General features: G+C 42.8%; 1 protein-coding gene across 4 annotated transcripts in view; it reads right to left on the bottom strand.

Moving 5' to 3' along the window:
* SOCS6 (suppressor of cytokine signaling 6) overlaps positions 1 to 13,737 on the bottom strand; it is a 40,471-nt gene extending 26,734 nt beyond the window's left edge. The window contains exons 1-2 of one of the 4 annotated variants that reach the window (XM_070627871.1): positions 13,489 to 13,737; positions 8,044 to 8,230 (exon numbers count right to left, since the gene is read on the bottom strand). The gene's annotated coding sequence lies outside the window, so the exon portion shown is untranslated. Of the gene's footprint in view, positions 1 to 8,043; positions 8,231 to 12,376; positions 12,514 to 12,917; positions 13,113 to 13,488 lie in introns of those variants that run through there. The other 3 variants (XM_070627868.1, XM_070627869.1, XM_070627872.1) reach the window with 3 other exon arrangements.
* Positions 13,738 to 14,244: the final 507 nt, after the last annotated feature.

Below are 14,244 nucleotides of genomic sequence, written 5' to 3'. Positions count from 1 at the left end.
TAGTACAATCTGATTTCTACAATGGTAAAAAGAGCCAAGTAAACCTTCTACTAAAATGGCTAAAAAGCACATGAAAAGGCACTTAATATTACTAGTCATTAGGAAAATATGAAATTGAAACGACAATGAGATACCACTACACACCCACTAGAATGACAAGACCCAGTGTTGGCAAGAATGTAGAGAAACTGGAACTCTCATACATTGCTGAAGGCAATGTAAAATGGGTTGGCTTTTAAACTCTTTTCTTTGTTCCTTATTGTGGGAAAAATGATTAAAATGCATGGCTAAATACAGATCATGAAGGTGCAGCCACTATGGAAAACAGTATGGAGATTCCTCAAAAAATTAAAAATAGAACTACCATACGATCCAGCCATCCCACTACTGGGTATTTATCCAAAGAGCTTGAAGTCAGCAATCCCAAAAGTCCTATGCACCGCAATGTTCACTGCGGCATTATTTACAATAGCCAAGACATGGAAGCAACCTAAGTGCCCATCAACAGACGAATGGATAAAGAAGATGTGGTACATATATACAAGGGAATACTACTCAGCTGTAAAACAGAACAAAATCATTCCATTTGCAATAACATGGATGGACCTTGAGAGAATTATGTTAAGTGAAAAAAGCCAGCTAGAGAAGGATAATCTGTGTATGACTCCACTCATATGAGGAATTTAAAATTATGGACTAAGAACAGTTTAGTGGATACCAGGGAAAGGTGGGGTGGGGGGTGAGCACAAAGGGTGAAGTGGTGCACCTACAACATGACTGACAAACATTAATGTACAACTGAAATTTCACAAGATTGTAACCTATCATTAACTCAATTAAAAAAACAAGAAAAAGAAAATAAATAAATAAATACAGATAATGAAAAGATCTGTGATAGGGCAGACACATTTCAGACCCCGAGACATCACTCTGTGTCAGTTCACACAGACCATGGACTTTCTTTCTTCTACAGCTGTATATTACTTGTGCCTGGACTTTTTATGCTTTTTGTGGTACCTCGAGAAACAGAAGTTTCTCATCTTACTTTAGTTGAATTTGTTAGTCTATTGTTTGCCTCTTCTATTGTCTCAAGAAGTCTTTCTGATACCAGAGCATATATTCTCCTGTATCTCCTATAGAAGTTTCAAAGTTTTGCATTTCACATGTAAGTCCTTGATTAATCTAGTATTGATTTACGTATAAGGCAGGGATTAATTTGCATTTTTCCAGATAGATAACCAATGGGCCCAACATATTCACAGAAAAATACTGACAATCATAATAATCAAAGAAATACAAATTAAAATAGTAATGATTTTTCACAAGTCAAATCAGCAAAGATTTTCTAATGATGATATTCATTACTTGAAATGTCTTAATATAGTTGTAAAAAATAACATGCTATAGGCAACTCTTAAAAATATTCAGTCTTTGACCGAAAAATGCTATTTTTATAAATCTTAAAGAAATAACGTGAAACTAAAGCATAACAATGGCCCTTGTATTATTATATATGACAAAAAGTCAATTCAAATTTTAAAAATCAGAGACATTCTAATTTCCACAGTATGAGAACTGTAAACAAAATTCTGGCACATCTACACAATGGAAATTTAGGGAACCACTAAAACCGATATTTATACAGAGTTATAAATAACATGAGGGAAAAGTTCATATTGTTCATTTGTTAAATGCAAAAACACAGGAAACAAAAATCGTATGTAAAGCGTGGTCTTGATTATGTAGAAAGAATAGGGAGGAAAACCAGGCCAGAAAGAAACACAGCATAACTGTCAACTGGATTGCAGAAGTCTGATTTTCAATATTTATTTTCAAAATACTCTACAATAAACATGGAGAGTTTTTATAAGAATAAAGTCTGTGAGCCTGCTTTTTCTTAAGTTACTTTTTCAAAGGGACTGGCTGAGTAAATCCATCAGGTTAAAGCAAAATGCAAGGCCTTTTCTTGGCTTCCAGGTACACCATGACCGCCAAACAAAAAAATAAATCAACAGATAAGAATAGTGTATTATTTTTGTTTTATTAGAACCTAAACAGCCTCCTCCTTCTCCTCACTATACCCAAATAAATTTTGCAAATCTGACATTTCATTTTGTTTGGTGTATATGTAGTCAGGGACTGGCCTGAAATATTCAGTCTAAATGACTGAAGAGTAATAACCCCGCCAGCTTTTCAATGACCCTCTTCCCTCTATACTTAGTTGACACTGCATGATTAATCATAATAATTTCCTAGCATATACTCTCAATTCCCTTCCCGCACTGTCACTCTGAATAACTCTCTTGGCAAAACCACAACATTAGTTAAAGCCAATTCTGCCTACACCACGCCTGCTCCTTACAGGGGAAGGCGGCTGGAGGAACACACAACCACTCTGATTGGTCTCACTTATAGCTATGACCATGAACCTCAGATGGAGCCTTACCACCACCCAGAAATCAAGCCACATCTCCCTGGTCCCTTCACTCTCACTTTCCTTGCCGACCATTTCACATCTTTCCTCACAGCTATAACACTTACTCCCCCATCTTCCTATTTCACTGAGAAAATTAAATTAAAATCAGAAGAAAACTTCAGATTTCAACACTACATCTACCCACTTTCCATATTTACTTCCATCCAGTTACTCTACAGATCCATGCACCTTTCTAAAGGCACCACTCCACTTGCGTACTTGACCTCCTTCACTTCCCAACAATTTCCCTCTCTACTGGGTCACTCCTAAAAATGTCACTTCTCATAAACTTGTCTTGAGCACACTTTCCCCACCAGTGATGGTTCTCTCTCTTTAATCCCTTCTACAACAAAACACCTTGGGAGAATCATGCATACTTGCAGTCCACAATTCCCCCTCTCCCACTTTCTCTTAAACTCACACCAGAGGCCTGCTCTACCATTACACAGAAACTGCTCTTGTCAAGGTCACTAATGATGTCCACACTGCAAATCCAGCATCAATTCTCAGCGCTCATCTAAGATGCTCTATCAACAGCGCTGGACACAGCTGATCACTCCTTCTCATACTACTCTGCCTCCAGTCTCTTAATGTTGGAGTACCCCAGCACCCAGATGTTGCTCATTTCTTTTCCAGCTACACTTATGCCCTTCAATGACTTCACTCATCCTCATGCTTTAAATAACATCCATGTGTCATCCACTCTCAAATTTCTCTTAATTTAGCCTAGCTGTAGTCAATTCCCTGTCTTGACATCGCCACTTTGTGTCTTATAGATATCCGAGACTTAAATTCAAAACAAAACTTGGATTTCTTTCACGCCACCCCCAAACTTGCTCTACTTGCAGTCTTTCCCACTTTTGTTTATGGCTACTCCATTCTTCCAACTGCTCAGATCAAAAGCTGTGGAATCATCCATGACTCCTCTCATTCTCTCATACTCCACATCCAGTATGTCACAAGATCCCAATCTCAGCCATCTTCAAAATATACACAGAATCCCATCACTTTTTACCACCACACTGGTCCAAGCTACTGTCCTATCTCACCTGCATTACTGCAATAGCCTACTAATTAGTTTCCTTGATTTCTCCTTCGGCCCCCTACAGTCTTTTCTCAACATGGCACTGGTGCTCAGGGAACTAGCACAAATGCTGACACTGGCTGCTAATACTACCCTGACTAATAAAGTCCTTTATCTCTGGCCCAGGACTCTCATGTCTTCTGGCAGTAACCATGAAACTATTTCAGGCTAACTTAGCTTGCACATAGGGAAAAATCTCCAACTCTTCACAGTTCCTGACAACAACATGCAAATACAAATAAATTAAACATAGCAAATGTCGCAGAATTGCTTCGACTTCCTTTAGAGTCTCTAGATCTCAGCACAATAAGCTTTATTTTAGAAAGCAATATAAATATTTGCATGGCTACAAAGGTGGATAAAGAAATTTAAAGATAAGAAAAATGGACTTAAAGTTGCCATAAAATTTAAAATTTTATAAATTAAAAATAAACTTCTAATTACAGCAAAAGCTCTAATAAATTTTCAAGTGATTCATTCCCACTTTGTAGGCTACTGACACAAAAATATAGGGTAGCACTAAGTTTGCTGTGTGACACTGCGTGAATCTCCTGAGTCTCAGTGTTCCCATATAAAACAGAGAGGCTGATCTCTAAAGCATGTCCAGCTCTAAAACTACCTGATTCAATGAAAATAAAATATGCAGAGACTTAGAAATTTAACCTGCAGAGAAGATTTACGTGAATATTTATAAGCATCTTTTCCTAAAACTGTGTTCAATACATTCCTATTAAATTGAATATGAAACAAATGTTCATAAATTTAATCATTTGAAATGTTAATAGAGCTGGGTGATAAGGATTAATGAAATAAACCTACTCTTTAATTTTTTAATTCCGATTTTAACATGTTGGATTTAAAAAGTAGTACACTTATATACTAATTCATCACTGTCTTTATGTATATATGTATTAAATATCTAATGTATACATTTTTATACCTTTCTGAGCACTTACTAAGGTTTTAGCTAAAAACATGGCAAATTCCCTAAACAATCCTACCACTTTCACTGCCTATCAGCAAGTAGGACCTCACTGGTTAAACTACAGAGTAGATACTATCCTTTGAGAATTTTTGACAAACTACTAACAATTAAGTACGGTCCAAAGATCTGTTTTGGTTTTTATTCTGGAGCAGGGGTGCTATAGCAAATAGTACAATGATGAATTTCCTTCATTACTTTTCATTCTTCAAAATTTAAACTAATTTGTTTATACATAAAATCTCTTAAATATATTGAACTGCTAAAGCAAAAATTTTTAGCTTCTAAAAGCAACACGCACACAAAAACTGAAAAGTAATACAATTGCTTTGACGGCTCTCAGTGTTAAGTCTTAACACAAAAGCTCCAATTTAAAAAGCAATTTGTCAATTATTCAAATGCTGTCGCAGAGAACACATAAGATTTTTTCACTCAGTTTGCATTAGAGAATATGAGCTTTCAGTTAAAATAGTCTTTTCTTCATTTTCTTTAAGTACACCCAAATTAAGAATAGCAGATTTGGGATACAAAAAGTAATCCACATAAGATTTATTAAATGTATATTAACAGCAAACATAAACCTCATTCATTAAGCATTTAAGATAAAGGGGATCCTGCAGAGGGATAATTATTCAAATTAGTAATATACCCCTATTAAGCAAATCACACAAATCTTACAAAATGAAAAAGCTTATATGCATCGTAAAATAACAACTTAATTGTCAAAAGCAACTTACTATAGGTGGCTAAACATGGGATCTGTTGATGCTTTTAAAATAACCTAACTTAAAATAACTCATGTTACCCACTACAGATCAGCAGGCATTTCATAATTAAGTTACACAGAACTCAGTGACATAGAGGGGCTTCATGACAGCATTAACTGAAAACCTTTATTTAAAGAAAAATTACATGTGGGTTTCCCTCAGAGTAAAAGGCTTTAATATTCACTGATGATAGCAAAACAAACAAAAACTATTAAAAAAAACAAAGAAACTCTGGATGAGCCACTGATGAAACGTACTTCTTTATCTCCTCTATCCTCAAAAAACACAAGGACAACGAGAACTGGGAAGCAAACGACAGCAGATGAGAACAGTGTTAACTGGCTTAACCAGACTGGAGAAAGCTGAAATCCAAGCCTGTGGAAGGGAAGGCAACAAAAAGCAAGGCTACGAAAAGGTATCACCAATTGGAAAGAAGAGTCAGATGCGATTTATTTTACAAAGTGGTAGGAGAACAGTTAGAAAACAAAACTCTTAGAATCAAAATTAAAAACTCATAGAAGAAAACCTGAGGAAATTTTCTCCCAAGAAAAGAAGCCCCCCAAAAAATTGACTTGAAAAATTGAGGAAAAAACTAAAAAAAATTAATATATCAATGCAGGGGGTCCAACATCCAACAAAGAAGAGCTTCAGCCAGGAAAAGAAAGAAAATGAAGGGGAAGAAATTTTAAAATTTTCCCAGAACTGAAGAACACAAGTTTACAGACTAAAAGGATCCATGAAATGCTCAGTACACCCAAAGAAGAAAAAATAATCATCAGGTACGTGAAATTTTAAAATTTAGGAGATAATACAAAGGTACTATAAAGCTTCCAGAAAGAGAAAAAAATTACATGCAAATGATTGGGAAACAGATGGCAATCGACTTAATAGTAACACGGAAAGCTGGAAGCTGGTGGGGCAACGCCTTCAAAATTTCAAGAGAAAATTTACTTCCAGTATGGCACACATTTACAATCAGTGACTCTTCTTGTGCACCTCCACACTTCTCAGCATCCATGCAGGGCCACATGACTGGTTCTGGCCAATGGACATTGAGCAAAAGTGACATGTGTCACCTCTGGCCAAATATTTAAGTGCCAGCTTGTGAGCTCTCAGCTCTCTTTTGCATTTACTGTAGTAACTTAGAGCCATGGAGTGATGTGCTGGGGAAGTGCAGGTGAAAGCAGACTGGATCCAAAGAAAGATGCCAGAGGAGCCTGCAGCAGGCCTGCAGCAGACTTGGCGAAAGCAAGAAATAACCCTTTATTTATGCACTGAGATTTCAAAGTTAATCTGTCACTGCAGCATAACCTGCTTTATCCTGACATTAGCATTAACCTAGAATTCTATACACAGACTATAAATCAAATATTTAGAATATAGACATTTTCTGACATGCAAAGTCCCAAAAAGAATAACACAAACTCTTCACCTTTCTAGGAGGTAAACTAAGAAAAAGAAAACAGGTAACTGCACTTAGGAAAGAGAAGAAAAGAATCTCTAGATGGATGCTATAGCCCCTGCTGTTCAGCCTGTTTGAGGCACTGTCCCTGCTGCCTATAGCTCTTCCCAATAAAATATGGGTCACCCTCCAAAAGCCGATTCAACTGTGAAATCCTCCATGAAGACACAAATTCAAACTCCTCAGCTCTCATAAGTAAATGAAACCATCTTGCATCAACGGCAAGAAGAGGTGCATACATCAGACTCCATTCTGAAATCTGCTAGTGATGAGGTATGTGACTTTGGGCAGCTTATGGAACCACTCTTAGTCTCCATTTTCTCATCACCTGGATAAGGACAAAGCTGGTCAATAATCAAAAAGATCTAATTCTAAAATGCAGTAATTCTGCAAATGTATAAAACCACTAAAATCCTAATATAATTCTATGTTTAGTACATGCTTACATATTCTGACAGACTGTGATATTTGGTAATAATGTTATTCTCTAAGTATATATGTATCTGTTACTTTAAAAGCAAAGTCAGGGGGGCCGGCCCCCTGGCCAAGTCATTAAGTTCAAACACTCCGCTTCGATGGCCCAGGGTTTCACCGGTTCAGATCCTAGGCACCGCTCATCAAGCCATGCTGAGGCAGCATCCCACATAGCACAACCAGAGGCACTCACAACAAGAATAACACAGCTATGTACTGGGGTGGGGTGGGGGGGGGCTTTGGGAAGAAGAAGAAAAAAAGAAAGAAGATTGGCAACAGATGTTAGCTCAGGTGCCAACCTTTAAAAAAAAAAAAGCAATGCCAATAGACAAAAATGACTATTGACCAAAGGATGACAATATTTCCTTTAAAAACCAAAATTAAACTTTAATAGCAAACACCTTCATAATTATAAACATTGAAAGGAAAATCAGATAAAGTAACAAGTCTACCAGTGAGAACTCATCTTCCTTTAAAAGCATATCAACCCTGTTGCTTCGCCCATCCAGCATGTCACTGGTGTGGCCAGAATAATGTCTATTATGACAAGTACAACCATAAGCAGCATCAAAGAAGAGGCTATCCAGACCACTTGGTGAATACTTTCTAAATAGTTCTAAAGAATAACATTAAACCCTTAAAACTGTTTTTGATGGAAATCTTATCTAATGGGAGCCACCTATTCCTCTGCCTTCTTAAAAGAGATACTTTAAACACAACCATGTATATTAAATATAATCTCAAGTGTCATTAAACTGCGGTATATAGACAGATGCCTCTTCCGATGACTGAATTTACCTGTTGGAAAATTTCAGGATGGCACAGCGACACCTTCACGGCTTCCTGATGCTCAGGTAACTGTCTGTCTCCCAGGCCTTCAGAGCACTTCGGTCTTCTCTTCTTTCTCCTCTATTACTCAAGAGTCTGCTCCCAGGGACAATGGAATAGTCACCGTGCCCCAAACATAGTGTCCAAGTGTGGTGCCCTTTTAATAATTTTAAGAAAAAATTTCAGTGTGACGGCTGTTAAGAGTGACAAAATAACATTAAAACAAACAGTATGAAAACAAGAGGGCAGGGCCTTGCAGAAGGTCAAGTGAAGCACCTTTTCTGTTCCAGATCTCCCACCAACCAACTGCAACGAGCCAGCACCAAGAATCCAGTCGCTGCTCACACTGCAGCCATCGCAATCCTCACAATTCTAGCAGCCCCACCGTTAACACTTCCATAGACTCCCATTCTCCTTCCTCTTGTATTCCCGTTTTCCTTGTCCCTTTGGTCTCTCACCCTTTCCCCATACAGGGCTTCCTAAACAAGAACAACCAAGTCTTACATACACGCTGCTGACTGACCAGAATACTCTTTTCAACTAATCACAGTGTATTTTAAACTAATTATTACTATTAGCACTTGATATATTCCAGGTACTGAACTCATACATTTACATGCATTATCTTATTAAATTTTCACACCAATGTTGAGAAAGACACTATTATTATTTTATAGATAAGGCAAATAAGACAGTTTATTCTACAAACCTACCCTACAAAATCACAGTGCTGAACTTCAAACCTAGATTTGCATCCCTAGGAAAGACTGCCTTCACCAGTTGTGATGGGAGTCACCCAGGTCTCTGGCTTGTCTAACTTCAAATGAGTTTTTCCTTCCTGCTTAATTCTACATCAGATAACCAAGGATGCCAGAAGGTCCCAGAGAACTGAGGTTTTTACCTTACTAAGCTATGTAAGCTAACATCAAGGGAAATGTGCTTTCGAGTAGCTACTCTCCACACACTATTAATAACTACACTTCCAGAGGTGATGAAGGCCCGTGCATCTTTGCGGTCAGCCAGTTGGGTATGTGTGTGAACTCAGATACACGTTATGGCCCTACAGGTAGAGACAATTCTCTCTCTGTGGTGCTATTTGGGCCGTGCAGTACAAGAACTTTGGCCTTATTAGTGCTAATAATTTATTCAGCTGAGCAGATCAGCTCCGATAGGGATAACTAAGCAACGGATTTCTAAGATCTACACAGCATATCTTTGTCTTTAATGTGTAGATAACGATGTAAAAACTACAAGCACTTTCTGTACACCACATCCCTACTCAGTGATCAGGCCCCCATGGGAATGTTAGGGAGAAGAAAGAGAAAGACCACAGACCACACCCTGCCCACATGAAACTTATGTGGGGAGATAGACGAGAAACAAGTAAACAATTACAGACTGTAATAAATGTTATGATGGAAACATACAAATTGATAAGACGGGATTACTGAAGGAGCTATAAGGAAGACTAGTCAGGCAAGGCTTCTCTGAGGTGGTGACCCTGGGCATTAAGATCTGAGAATGAACCAACCAGACAAGGAGCTACTGAAGAACATTCTAGGCAAATAGAACTACTGTGTCAAAGATGAGGAAGCCAGAAGCAGCCTGGGATGTTGAGGAACAGAAAGGCTGGAGCATAACTCTCTGGTAAGGCAGAGAGATGGCTGTTCAAGACCAGCTGAAGAACTAGGCAGCAATCTTGAGGCCAACGGTAAAGACTGTGGATTTTACTTCAAACAAAACATACACTCAACATAACTGTCAGATGGACTATTATCCCCTCTTTAGCTGCACGTGAGGAACAGGACTCAAAGGGAATCTAAAATGTGTTCAAGGTCACATACTAGTAAGATACACTCTTTCCTAAAGATCTAACACCTCCAAAACGTCCTCTGAGCGCAATGTGAGAAGTGAAATCTTAAATGACTTTATCTAAGTATGTCTATTCTTGAAACAGCCAACTAAAAACAACTGTCTCAACTAAGTAAAATTTAATGTTCGTATGGATCATCAAAGACCTTGAAGTCAGTTGACAGTAAAACGTGCCGTCAGTTCTAAAGCCTTCGCCACTTAGTAGCTAAACCAACGTGCGGTACATAAGAAATTAACCACAATAAAATTAATGACAATCTCACTCCCAATTTAAAACATGTCCCACCACTGTTTCTGTTTTTACTACCTGGTCAATTCTTTCGATCAATCTAGTCATACAAGAAAATTCCCCCTTTTATGACATATATTAGTATTATAAATTTCTCCCTAGTAAAAGGAATAATTTTACAAAAGTACTCAGGCACCACAGATGTGCCATTTTCAAAATTGGAAGTTAGGGATGAGGACAAGAGAACTAAATTAGACAATCTTCACTTTCCATAAAAGATGCAACAAACAGAAAACAGCAAAAGATGATCTTAGCTGTAGGTCGCTTACCTGCCTACACTTATTAAGACAGTCACCATCTTACCGACAGGGATAGTTCTGAGAAATGCGTCCTTAGGCAATTTCGTCGTTGTGCGAACACCATAGAGTATACTTACACAATCCTAGATGGTACAGCCTACTACACACCTAGGCTATATGGTACTAATCTAATGGGACCACTGTCGTACACGCGGTCAATCGCTGCCTGAAATGTCTTTCTGTGGTGCCTGACTGTATACACATCCATTAGTTATACGACCTTATAAATAACATGGAGTATTTGACTACAAACTTCAACATATTTCTGTGCTGTGTGTATCAACCCATTTGACGTTTCTGCATATTTTTCAGAGAACAATAACAGTAATTGCCACCAATTCAGAAAAGGATGTAACATTTTCTTTCCTGGGAGTATATTATGACTTTTAAACAAGATCACACAATTACTGCTATGAGCAAAATAAAACATACTACTAGTAACAAAAGTTTCCTGAAAACTGACCAAAATGGAGAAAACTACCAGAACTTTCTCTGAGTAGTGAAGTTACATAATGAGGCAGACTTAAGATACTTGCTTCCCTTCCCTAAAAAGAGAGCCACGCAAAGAACGTGCAGGACCACAAAATGACTCGGAATCCAGTCAGGGCAGCAGCAGAGCTTTTCCTCCCAGCCCCTGGTCAGTGGCACCCAACCCCTCCTCTGCCGTTCCCTGCAAGGTGCTGCTAAGGGAAGGCGCCAGGTGACACCTGAGGGTGTGCCCCTGGGTCCTGTGGAGGCCATGCTTAAGGCCTGCCTATCTTCCCACTAAAAGAAGTGGAAATGGGCAGTGCCAGGGACTTCCCACCAATTCAGAAGATTCTAAAGATCATCATAAAGGGAAACACTGTTTCAAAAGAGATGCTGAAGGGAGTCCTAAAACGGTAAAGGTTCAGGTGAATATCCTGGCTGATCTTTACCCAGACCAAACAGTGGAAAGCACTTGCCAAACCCCAGATAATGTTCTTCTTTACGAACTCCACGGTCAATGGGCCAGCTTCCCCAAAGGCAACAAGAAAACATGAGGGAGGGTGCTGGAACCAAAGGGTTGAGGCCACATTTTGTCTAGAGCTGGGACAGACCCTGACACTCACCATATCCACGCTAGGTGACACAGGACAGAGGCGAAATTAGCACAGGGCAAGTATCACAGGCTACTTCAAATGGTTTTCTCTGTGCAACTTGGTAAATAACTCCGACTCTCCACAGCACTAAATATTCCTTCTAAAATTCATTCATTCAAGTAAGCTAAGTGGATTTCATGTTGTGGCAGTTGGGACGTTAAAAAAACGTCAAATTAAATTAATGCCTACTATGGTTGAGAAGACGCGACGATATTTCATCCTGAAGTAGATGCCTGTTTACTCTTGTTTGATTACAAATATATCTTTATTCCCAGGAACACAGTCAATTAAAAACGTACTTGGGAAACGTTTTGCGTCTCATTCACGTTATCGTCGTGATTACTATGTTCTCCGTCTTCATACACAGCAGCATATCGCCCTAGCAGGGGTAGACGTTCAACAAACATTTGTAGAACTGAATCCTACATTATGCATGTCATTCCTGGGAACCTGAGTTCCACCACATATCCCTACCTGGCCCTTAATTCCAAAACGTGGGAATGGGGACCCCAAGTTTCACATTCCGACTCAATGGTAAGGTGGCATACAGATCACTGCACACATTCCAAGTTTTGCGCCAGGACCTGCCACCGAGAAATGTCACTAGCTCTGCTACATGACGAGCCACCATGGTGTCCCTGAAGTTGCCAACTCCTGAAGCAAATTAAACATCAAGGCCCGTGTCGGTCGCAGGGGCAGCGCGAAACCCACAATGCCCTCACCCATGGAAGGACGTGAACAGCCAGAAGCGCCTTCACCGGGAGCGAGCCAGGCTCCCGGCCCCCCGCGACCTCCCGGGTCGGCGGCGGCCCGACGCGGCCTGGGCCCTCCCGAGCGCGCCCTCCGGCCCCGGCCCCGAGCGCCGAGCCCGAGGAGGGGCCGAGTGGCCAGGCGGTGAGCCGAGGAGACGCGCAGGCCCCGCGCCGCCGCCCCAGGCCTCGCCGAGCCCCGGCCTCTCCCCGGCGGGCCGCGGGCAACAAAGGCGGCGGCCGGGCGCGGCGCGCGGCGGCCCGGAGGCCGAGGGGTCGGGCGGGCGCGCGGCGGAAGCAGGCCTCGGTCCTCCCCGGCGGCCCCCGGCCCCCGCCCGCGCCCGCGCCCCGCCGGACCCTCGGCTGCAGGGGCGCCGGGCGGCCTCCGGGCCCCCGCGCGGGACCCGCCTCCGCTGCTCGAGGCACCGGGCCCCCGCGGCCAGTTCCCCGGGAGGCGGAGGCGCGGGAGGCCGAGCGCAGCCCCGGCCCCCGCCTCGGCCCCGCAGACGCTCACCGGCGGCGGCCCGCTCCGCTTCCTCGCCCAGCGCCGGCGCGACTGCGGCGCGCGGCCCTCCTCTCCCGCAACTCCTCCTCCCGCCTCCTTCCTCCTCCTCTTCCTCCTCCTCCTGCTCCAGGAGGGGCGCGCCGCCGCGCCTCGGCCGCGGGGGGAGCGGCTGCCGACGAGCCGCGCGGCCCGCCCGCGCCCACCACTCGGCCCGCGGCGCCGGCGGGGCCCCGGGCGGGGGCGCGCGGGGGGCGTGGGGGGGAGGGGGCCCCCGGGCGCGGGGGGCGGGCCGCGCAGGGGCGCGCGGGGGCGGGGGCGCGCCGGGTCGGGGCGCGCGAAGGTCTGCGGCCGCGGCGGCGAGGGGCGCAGGCGGGGCGTTCGGGCGTTGGATAGGGGTCCGGGCCCGGCGCCCCTCCGCCCGAGCCCGCGGCCGGCCGCGCCTCGGGGCTGGTGCTTCGTCTTGTGCTTCTGTCTTCGGGTGGCCCCGGCTAACGCGGGGAGGAATATCTCGGCCCCCAGCACCGCCGCCCCCCTCCCCGTGCGGCCGGGCGGCGGCCCCACACGGCCCGGGGCCGCTCACCTGGCGCGGGGACCCCCTGCCTCCTCCCCGCAGGGAGGGCGAGACCGAGGACCGCGAGCACCCCCGCCGGAGCGGGGGCCCAGCGGGGAGGCCCTTCCCCACGCTTCCTCTAGCTTGATCGTAAAATCGGCTTGTTAGAAGAAAACTTATTTGTTTCAAGCCATCTACTTTCCATCTAGTCCTTTTTAGTGGGGTTTTATCCGAGTAACAGTTCACTATTGTTCGTGCCGCTGAATTCTAAGGTAGTGTGATGCAAAGTTGCGTGTTGGGGACTTGACTCATTTCTTTGGAAATTGGCTGAATGTGCTGCTAACGTATAGCAAATTTGATTTTTGTCAGAATCAAGGGGAAAATGTTTGTCTTTGGGTAAAAAGCGATTAAAGATAAGTATCATTAAAATCTAACAAGAATTATTGTTGACTGTAAAAGTTGTTTTTTGAATAGTATAGTCGTTTTAAAAAGGAACCCAGGGGGCCAGCCTGTGGCTGAGTGGTTAAGTTCCTGCGTTCCCCTTTGTTGGCTTGGGTTAACCGCTTAGGACCTGGGCGCCACTCTGCACACTGCTCATCGAGCCATGCCGTGGCACATCCCACATGGAGGAACTAGAATGACCTGCAGCTAGGATATACAACTATGTACTGGGGCTTTGGGAGGACAAAAAAAGAAAAGAGGAAGATTGGCAACGGATGTTAGCTCAGGGCTAATCTTCCCCCCCCTCCCCGCCAAAAAAAGGAACCAAAAAAATAAGGCTAGGGA

The sequence above is a fragment of the Equus przewalskii genome, chromosome 7 (assembly GCF_037783145.1).
Source record: "Equus przewalskii isolate Varuska chromosome 7, EquPr2, whole genome shotgun sequence".
In the NCBI taxonomy this organism is placed as follows: domain Eukaryota; kingdom Metazoa; phylum Chordata; class Mammalia; order Perissodactyla; family Equidae; genus Equus; species Equus przewalskii.
The sequence above is the reverse complement of the archived record's forward strand: the minus strand, read 5'-3'. Positions and strand labels throughout refer to the sequence as shown.